At 33.3% G+C, this 10,829-nt stretch overlaps 1 protein-coding gene across 1 annotated transcript in view; it reads left to right on the top strand.

The window, feature by feature from the left end:
* Nucleotides 1–10,829, top strand: part of LOC123309851 (paired box protein Pax-6-like) — a 74,984-nt gene that overhangs the window by 1,298 nt on the left and 62,857 nt on the right. The gene's annotated exons all lie outside the window — the stretch shown is intronic.

The raw sequence follows: 10,829 nt of genomic DNA, 5'->3' as shown, positions 1-10,829 counted from the left end.
GTAGGTTGTTTGCAGTTTTGTGTGACTGATATGGTCCTTCCACTTGTCAAATTTCTCGATCTGCGGCATTGATGATTACCGACAGTTTAATCGGACCTTAAAATTTTGTGGAACTAAGGTTACAGCTGATGAGGAATTACGATCAGCCAACTGTCAAATAAATAGGTGGTGGGTGACATGCATAGAAAATGTTGAAAAAACGTTGAAGCAACCACAGAATTTTTGTTCATTTCATTAACTCTGCTTCCAACTCCCGCTGATCACATTAATTAAGTAGTTAAGTAATACCTCTAAACAGAATATTTCGTCGGATTTTGTTTCCTTGATTTTTCAAGTTCAAAAAGGTCAATTTATATTCAGTATTATTGTTGAGGAAAGTTGGAAATTAACTAGGTATAGGTATAAAACTGGCCAATTTTCGATAACTTTTCAACGTTCAGAAAGCACTATATCTATACATCGCTAGTTACCTACTGCCAATAGACTTACCAAGATAAAATGAAAATTAATGAAAACAATTTTCTTAAATGAATACGGAGAAAAATATACTTATGTGATGAACCACTAATTTTCAATTTTTTTCTTCCATATCCAAATATATTCCAAACAAGTGTTAATTTCCACTCATGTTATTGTCTGAATTCTCAGTTGAATTTCTTGGCTTGGTACATAACAAACAATCTCGCATTTATTTGAATATTTTGATCATTTTAACATTTTCCTCTGCACATTCCACGATATATGAGGTGAGTCTTTGACTTGTACAAATATTTTATAATAACAATAGATTCTTGAGGTCAAAAGAAACATTTTTGTTGGGAAATTATTTTTTACGATTCGACCCTGACAAAAAGATACAGCCATTTTAAGTTTTCATAATAAGTTGTTCCACCCCTGGAAAAATCAAAATTACCTTCAGAATAACTAGCTAAATCTCTGACACTACACAGCTGTGGATATTTTAAAAAGAGTTGCATTCGGTCAAAGAAGGTAACCAATTTTTCGAATTTCACAGATATTTTTATTGTTGATCGTAACACTTTTATTTTACAATAGATATTCATTAGATAGCGTTCAACTGAGTTTCAAGAGTTGGGTTTTTCGAATTTTTGGTAATTTTGTGGTACATAATGAGAAAAGTGGAAGACGTGGATGATAACTTGTGTTCGGAAAAGATCAAATAAAAGAAAAACTATATTCGAAATTCATTGCATTCGATGAAACCGTTTGTGAGATATAACTGAAAATAAATTTTGTTTTTTGAGGTTTTTCAACAGCCTGTATCTTTTAAATCGAGTTGATTCGGAAAAAATGAAAAAATTGTTTCTTTTGACCTCAAGAATTAACTATTGAAATATTTGTACGAATCAAAGACTCACCCTGTATATACCTACTTATACCAGAAGAAGAAGATATGTATCCTTTTCAGTTTTGTCCTAGTCTCGTATCATTTGTGACATTCAGCATTCAGGTCCGATTGTAGTCTACAGTTTGAGTCCAAGCAGACTCCATAGCTTAACTTCGACAAGTCTGTAATATTTTGACAAGTTGTGTCAGGTTCAAAGTTGAACTTAGCCAGAATCTGAACTTGCTTCTTATTCCCCAAAATTCATTCTGAAATATTGTTAAAACATACCTAGTAATCTCTTTTAAACATCTTAATCTTTCCAATAAGTAGATAAATGAAAATATGAACATGAATTTTAGTTTCATGGTTTTCAAGAACAACAAATTCTTCACATCAAACATCTATCTATGTATCGCATTTATGTTTGGTGAACGATATATCTACTGATTTATTGTCATAGTAAAAAAATACTTCTTTGCAATTTTGTGCGCTTTTAACTTCAAACAAATGCATTTTGCCAAAATTTCTGAATTCTCAAAAACACAGATTGGAGCTTGTAATTTCCAAATGCGCTGTTGAGTTCGTTATGGGGACAATGATTCTGTAGTTACACATATTCAAGATTTGGTCTTAACATCCAAAAAATAACAATTGAATTGAAACTCTGTTGATATAGGCAGTTTTAAAGAAAACCGATAGAAAGGTTTGTGGAAACTTCAACCACAAAATAATAATACAATTCTCAAAAAAAATTACATCTGTGAAACTATTATATCTATGAAACTAAAATTCTGAACAGAGCCTGATCATGAATTTGAACCAGGTTATGGAGCCTTTGACTCAAATTAGTACTTCCTTAATTCTTTTCATCAATTACTTTGCGGTAGTAGCAGAAAGGATTGGTTAAAGAAATTTAAAGAAAACAGCCAACACCCTTAGGATCACATCGGCATTTTTACCGTCTTCATCGGGATGTGAATGAATTTTTATTGAAATGTTTCTTCATGAAAATGTCGTCTTCTGTACACACAACTGAAAGCACGTCATAAAAATTCGTTATGTTGTTCACTTTTAAATTGTAAGAAAAATTTTTTGAAGAATGTTATATTTGGTTTATATCTATTTTTGATTTGTTCCTGTAATGCTTTCTGTTGTGTAGGTATATAGAAAAATGTGAAGGAACAGTCCACTTCACATTTTTTTATTAACAGCCTGAAGATGGCGGCGTAAATCTGTCAAAACCCTCAGGAATTAAATTTTCTTGTAAATTATTTTAACCAAGAATATCTACTCAATATATGATTAATAGTGGAACAAAAATATACATTGCATATGTTTGAACTAAAGCAAAACTCATAATACAATTCCACGCATTTGAAAAATTAATTTTTAATTAACAATATGTATATATGTATAAAACAGACTAGCTTTTTCCTCATCAACAAATACCCAGGAAATGATCCTCGTGGGAAATATTTCTAATCGATTTTGAGTGAACACATTACATAAACCAATGTGATATCCAGTAATTTTTGATTTTTATATGCGCTTCCAATTCCAAGAAAATTTCAACATTTTTGTCGATTTCCCTGCTCGAATACGAAGCAGGGATGCGATATCGAATTCGGGGAAATACGATATCCTTGATTTTCTCCCAAAAACGTGTCGGATTACGAGTCTGCAGCATGCTGGACACGACCGTGCCATGAAAAGGACTACCGTTGACACGTTTCGAACACAGTAGATCGAATATTATTTAATAAGCGGAGCGAAAAACTGCCCAATTCGATAAGTACCGCTCCTGATATTTCACGGAGGTTCGTCGCTTGCTCGAACGTTGGAATCTCCAAGGATTTCCTTATATTCTACTCTCTATAACAGGCACTTTGATTTTGTCAACGACTATTAGTCACATAAAGAAACTTCCATGAATATGCCTCCAAATTAGTGTACTGTGGTTCTTGATTTGCAAGGTATTTCGAGCATATTCAGTATATTTCTTTGACAGTCACTTTTAAGTATACCTATATGTACCTACATGACTGTAGGCTGTACTTGATAGATGTTGAGCATTTGAAGATTTTAGAATCTGCATTAACTCTTCTACAATCCATCGAAAAATGACTAATGAACTTCGATTTATAATATAAATTACAAGACATATACCTACCTTTTTCTTAATGTTTTTAGGGTTTTCACTCCCAATCTCTGAAACAAAATCAATTAAAAAATTAAATGAACGATTTGCTCCTGCGTAAATTCTTGCACTAATTTTTCAGGAGCAAATCAACTAGAAAAAATTGTTGCCTGACAATGAACTGAAAATAAAGAACTGAAATTATAATTTCATATTGTATCGTTTCGGAGTCTATATCATACTATTTAATCAGACGAAAATCAATTTTCGAAAATCTTCTTAATTGTAGCTTTTGTTTGACATTAATTGTCAATGCATAGAAACAGAGACTGCATAGAAACGTTAATTCATTTAATTTTGCCGGATTACCGGATGACAGTTCCTTCTTCAGTAAATTGATCCAAATATGATCTATTCCTACCGAACAATTTGCCAAATTATTATCTTGATCCAATAAAATACACGTAGACTCTCTAATATTTCGTTTATAATGGTCAGGCTCCGTCATTAAAATTATAATTTCAGTTCTTTATTTTCAGTTCATTGTCAGGCAACAATTTTTTCTAGTTGATTTGCTCCTGACAAATTAGTGCAAGAATTTACGCAGGAGATAACCGTTTATTTCATTTTTTAATTGATTTTGTTTCAGAGATTGGGAGTGAAAACCCTAAAAAGATTAAGAAAATGCAGAATCATCCCAGAATAAATTTCAATCGATATACCTACCTACCTGAAATTGAATTTTTCGCAAGATGAAAGGATTTTTTCTATTTCTGCTATATGTTTAATGTAGATAAGTATTTCTTCTTTTCCTGAAATGATACGAATCTATCTGATAATACAAAACAATAATGAAAATTGAGACAACATAAATAATGTCATTATAAAAGTTTGAAAAATATTCAGTTCTACCCCGAAATACAATTGATGAGAATATAAGGACGACATTCATGAGATAGCATTAGCAAGTGCCCCTATTTCAAATTTGATCGTTGTTCAAACAATATTTTATCGCCAAGAATAGCAACTAGAAAATCGACTTTCTACAATTAATCAATTTATATGAATGTTTGCCGTTTATTTTTCACTGATTTGAATCTACATCAGCCAAATCACCCTGCCAAAACGGGAAGCATATTACAGTTTCTTATATTTTCATTACAATTCATTACACCACATCCGAATTTTATTACTCTCGCCATTTCCTTGTTATGTACGTTTGGTGCAGATTGTATCGAAAGCCACAAGCCACCATACCCACTTGTAACCTTTTGAACTTATTGTGAAATGGGATGTGAACTGGAATTTATTACAAATTTATTACAACAGACTCAAATTCAAATTGAAAATTCTGATTGTATTCCAAGACCTACAATTATCATTGTGAAATATTTCATTACACTAGACCATCAGGTGATGAATGGTCACCCTGTATTCTGCATTATATGTACCTAGCTAATATTTGTAATGAACATCGATTCGGTTTTGACAAGGACATGGTTCGTTTTGGTATGTATTATCGAAAATTTTACCTTTGGTACTTCATTACACCAGGTCGACTGGATACTGAAGGGTCACAACACCCATATAGAATAAGGATCAAAATTGACATTTGCATAGATAAGTCCGTTGTGATGAATTTGTAATAAATTCTGTATGCCGTCAATTCCCAATTGTGTTTAATTTTCCAGACATTAAACTATTATCTTAATAAATTCTAGTCCAAATCACAATTATTTCAACAGTTTCAAGTGGGTGGTGTAGCTTTAGATATAAAACCTACACCTAACAGTCATAACTTGGGATTGGCAAACGTACCTAATAAAATTCGGAACTGGTGTAATAAATTGTAATAAAGTTGTAACAAATTGTGGAATGCTTCCGGTTGTGGCAGCGTGATTGGGCTGCTGTATTTTTTTTAATTGAACCGGGGTCGTTGTGGCTCGGTTAGCCTGCGACCATGTAGATCTTTTGTTCTCTACCATATTCGTTAATAAAAGCCCGAGGAGATTTTGGCAGCGTGATTGGGCTGGTATAGGTTACACACACCTAATTTTTCATCAGTTTAAAGGAAAACATCGTCAAATTAACTGAAGGTTCCTATATCCATAGATTCATTTACTTATTAATCAATATACAGCCAGTTTCAAGATGAATTTCAGTCCCTATTTCGCTCATTTCTTTTATTTAGTGAAATTCCAGAAAACTTTTGGAATGAAAGGGAAAATTGATTATGAAACTGCCTGTTATTATTTGCAGACATCTGATTGAAAGGCGAACAGGACATCTTAGAAATTTCAAAACCTCATCGTCAAGTTGTACAATCAGAAAAATTCTGTAAAGTAACTAGCCCGAAATTCGACATTTTTTGGACAGATAACTTTTGAAAATATATTTCAAGTATTAAATTTGTTAATCGAAAAAATCTACTAGAAAATATTCGAAGACTTTTCGATTGAACACATCAAGAGGGCCTTCAATATTAATACTTCTTGAATTTAGTAGAAAAATTGTTCGGTACCTACTATATGCAGTGTAACCAATTGATAAGCAGGTTGAAACAGCGAACGAATTAACGAACGAATCTTTGTGCATATTTCCAACAATTGAATAATTTTACTATATCTGATTCTTTTCAGTAACGATGAATATATCTACGGAAATGATACCTCTTTTTGGTATTCATGTTCATTTTTGAGTGCATACCATTTTTTGTTAGTTTAGTCCTCATAATACTATACGAGGATATATATTGAAAAATTCTTAGCTTACTATAGAACCAAACAAAATTTCAATGTCAAAATATTTTTTCTATTCTCTTCTTAATTGTAATTTATTACAGCGAACCTGCAACGTCTCTAGACATTTAAAAAAAATGTTTCTTCTTGCTCTCCAAACCAGACCTCCACAGCTTTTATTACCCCCTCGTTGGAAGAAAATTCACGACCTTTGAAACTTTTTTTCAGTTGAGGAAAAAGATGATATTCGGATGGAGCCAAATCTGATGAATAAGGGGGGTGTTCTAGTAATTCAAACCCTAAATCACGATTCTTTTGCATGGCAACATGAAATTTGTGTGCAGGGGCGTTGTCCTGCGAAAACAAAGCACCTTTGGAAGTCTTTCCGGGTCTTTTCTCTTCAATTTTTTCCCGTAGGTCAGTAATGTCGAATAGTGATCTCCGGTTATTGTTCTACACTTATTCAACAAACCAATCATCTCCATGGCAATCCCAAAAAACTGAAGCAAGAACTTTTCCAGCAGATTTTTGAACACGAAACTTCTTAGGTCTTGTAGAACCAGAGTATCGCCATTTCATCGATTGTTGCTTTGTTTCTGGATCGTAGAAATGTACTCAAGTCTCATCCATAGTAACAATTCGGTTTAAGAAGTCAACATTGTTTTCAAATCGAGCACAGATCGAACGCGATGCTTCTTCCCTTGCACGCTTTTGATTAACATTCAAAAATTTGGGGATCCATTTTGCAGCAATTTTTTTCATGTCCAAATTGACGTGAACGCGTTCGTATGAAATATTCAGTGCTTCAGATAACCGTCTTAACCCAATTCGACGGTCTGATAAAATCATGTCCATGAACTATATCGATATTTTTGGGGACTGACACAGAAACTGGCCTTCCCGATCGGTCATCATCTTCAATGGAAATTTTACCTCTTTTGAAACTTGCAATCCCATTTTTCACGGTCGTTTACAAAGGACATTGATCACCAAAGGTATTAAGCATATCTTTGTAAATCTGCTTACCTCTTAACCCTTTTAAATACAGGTACTTGATGATGACTCGATACTCCAATTTTTCGATTTTCACAATTTCGGTGGACATCTTCTTTCTTTTAATTTATTGCGTAACTCTGGTTTACTTTTTCGACCTCAAACTTCACACTGACACTTCTAAGGAGTTATTTTTCGTCGCTATGGTGACGCAATATTTTTTTTTATGCATGGAATTGGTCTAGGCTAATTAGATATCAATACATCCTCGTATGTACGCAACGATAGTATCCGTTCAACTTCTTCTTCGATTTGTAACAAAACAAAACTCTTTCGGCTACGATAAGTGGCGTCCTACTACGACAGGAAATCAAAAATGAATATAATTATGTAATTCGGCCTAACCATTTTGGAAATCATTGGAGATTATTGAGATGAATTACCTGATGGGTAAGAAAAGATCGTCAAAATGCTTTTCATTTTTTTTTCGTCACTCTATGAAAGAATAAAATATGTAAATCGGAATTACTTTTAGTGCAACCATTGATGTTCAAATTATGATAGTTCAGCGAGAAGTGGCCACATCATGGTCTTAGACCGGATAAATGGAATCTGATTGAAGATGAAGAAGTAAAACGAAAAGAAAGTCCGGCGCCGAGAAAAATTAACTCCTGCAGCTACAACATCCTCTCTATTGAATTGTTGTAGTGCCATTTATCTTTGAGTTAGAGTCTGTTGAAAATCACTTGAAAATTTTGTTCAGCCCACAAATTTTTTCCACTGGATAAAAAAAAGACATTGGACTATTTTATCGAAGATTTATGTGGAAAGATGAAAAACATATATTCTTTTACTTTGATTTTTTCTGTCAAAACAAATTTCGCCATAAAGTTCCTGAAAGGAATTTATTATAATTTCCCTCTCAACGAAAAGTGACAAACTCACAGGTGTTCTTCACGTCGCTTACGAAGTCTTCCGGTCAATAATCTGCAAGAGATACTATCTAAACCCATTACAAATTAACACCGGGGTGAGCATGTGTTGATAGCCCCCGTTACAAGTCTTTTCAACAGATTTCATAAAAATCATTATTCGCAGATGGTCTCGATGATTAATTCGAAATTTGTCAAAGGAGGAGGCTACCATTTAATTGGAATATTTAAGGAGCGATATTTTATATCGACGCTCAAATGGTATTGAAATACTGGTTTCACGGTGCGCTGGTCTGGTTGAATTTTATGCAGGAATGAAGCCCGAGAAATTTCATTTTCGTTTAAGATATTGAATTTGATTATTGGTCACATGAATATCCACTTCTATGTTGAATGCTTGATCTGGAAGAAAAATGGTTCGGAATATTTTATGCTACGAAATGAATCGATGAAAGAGATTGTTCTTCTGATTCTTCGCTACCAGAGGAATTCGTAATGATCACTTTTTTTTTAGCATTCGAAGTTTTGGGAAGAGCAGATTTTGATACCTCTGATAGAACTACCAAAGTCATATAACAAGCCTATGAAAAAGGCTCTTGAAATTTGATATTTTTTTATTGGAACATTTATTATCCATACGAGTTGTTCGAAAGTCATGTGTCATTCATTCAGTATACAGTTATTATAACGTGCGTTCAAAAAATTGTCGTCAAATAGGCTATACAATTTTGAAGGTTTATGATCTGTGACCAGTGAACTCTTAAAGAGATCAGTGTCTGTGACTGAATGTATGTCCTTCCTTGACTTGAATTTCTTCATCTTCCCAAAATGTGAACAATTATGATATACAGGATGCATAATCTGCATCGAATAGCTCATTATACAGGGTCTTTGACTTGTACAAATATTTCAACAGTAGATTCTTGAGGTCGAAAGAAACACTTTTTTCCTTTACTATTTTTCCCGAATCGGCTCGGTTTAAAAGATACAGGCTGTTGAATAACCATAAGAAAATGTTATTTTCAGTTATATCCCACAAACGGTTTGATAGAATGAAATGAATATCGGAATATAGTTTTTCATTTATTTGATGAATCTTTTTCGAACACAATATATCACCGACATCTCCTGTTCTTCTCATTATGACCATTACGTACCATAAAAATACCAAAAATTTAAAGAACCCAACTCTTGAAACTAAGTAGGACGCTATCTAATGAATATTTGAACGTTTTGTAAAATAAAAGTATCGTTTTTTCTCTCACAATGCGCCGTTTTCGAGTAATTTGATGTTCAAAAATTAAAAAGTATCTGTGAAATTTGGAAAATTGGGTACTTTGATCGAATGCAACTCTGTTTAATGTCACTGATGTGTATGTGGCACAGATTTAGCTAGATATTGTGAAGGGAATTTTGTTTTTCCAGGGGTGGCACGGGTCACTATGAAAACTGAAAATGGCTATATCTTTTTATCAAGGCCGAATCGTCAAAAATGGTACAGCAAAAAAGTGTTTCGTTTGGCCTCAAGAACCTACGGTTAAAAGATCTGTACGAGTCAAAGACTCACCCTGTATATCGTTATTTTGTATGGAAAATGGCTTTTCAGGAAAGAGTAGATGGTTTTTCCCAACGCACGAGAAGCATTTTTATTGAGTCAGAATTGAAACAATCTGAGACGGATGGAAAAATTCTTGGTATTAACCGAAGTTCACTATTTTCGTACGTAGAAGTCTTGAATCTGGCATGAATCGAGGTATTAGGTTTTTTATACCTTCATTTATTATATTAAAGGGTTCTACCTATTTCAGTTTCTCAATATACAGGGTGGGCTTTTTAAAACGAAACAGACGAGATAACGGGTGGAATAAATTTATTTCGAAAAAATGCTTGGACACGTCGATTTTTGTTTCGAGGGGGACAACATTTAAAATCAAATTCACAACTATATCGCTTCAACCCTTAGTATTAGAACAACAACCCCTAAATTTTTAATAAGGAAGATAGGGTAAATTTCACCTCATTTAGAAGATCTTCTCATCCTGAGTTCAGCATATTGGTTTTTTCATTATTGATTCATTGATTCTTGAAATATTGACATTTGAATTTGAAACAACTATGGTATTATCGTCAAGCAAGCTGTCTGAATCAAGCGAATTTATTCATTTATTTTGTAGATTTGATGGAACTCCATAACTTCCATACACCAGACATAAAAATAATGTTCATTTCTCTCATCAACAATGAAAAATACAGAAATTATTTCAATTCTTTCTGCCAAAGAATAAACCATTTTCACCTTAATTGTTGAAGAAAGTAAGAACCCATAATAATTATTTCGTTGTCTAATGTCGACAATTAACGGTTACCATCGTAACCACAGAATGAATTAGTCAAATAATTATTGATTTCACATAGCATGGTTAGCGGAATGACTGGTACTGTACGAAATTCAAAATAGAATATCTCGAAACGAATGAATTGAATGAGAAAAAAATAAATACGCTGAATTCAGCACTAGGTATCACTCACCCTATCTTTCCTATTCAAAATTTAGGGGTTGGTGTTCTAACACTAAGGGTTGAAGTGATATAGTTGTGAATTTGACCTTGAAAGTGGTCCCCCTCAAAACAAAAATCGACGTGTCCGAGCATTTTTCCTAAATGAATTTATTCCGCCCGTTA

The sequence above is a fragment of the Coccinella septempunctata genome, chromosome 3, assembly GCF_907165205.1.
Source record: "Coccinella septempunctata chromosome 3, icCocSept1.1, whole genome shotgun sequence".
NCBI lineage: Eukaryota > Metazoa > Arthropoda > Insecta > Coleoptera > Coccinellidae > Coccinella > Coccinella septempunctata.
The sequence above is the reverse complement of the archived record's forward strand: the minus strand, read 5'-3'. Positions and strand labels throughout refer to the sequence as shown.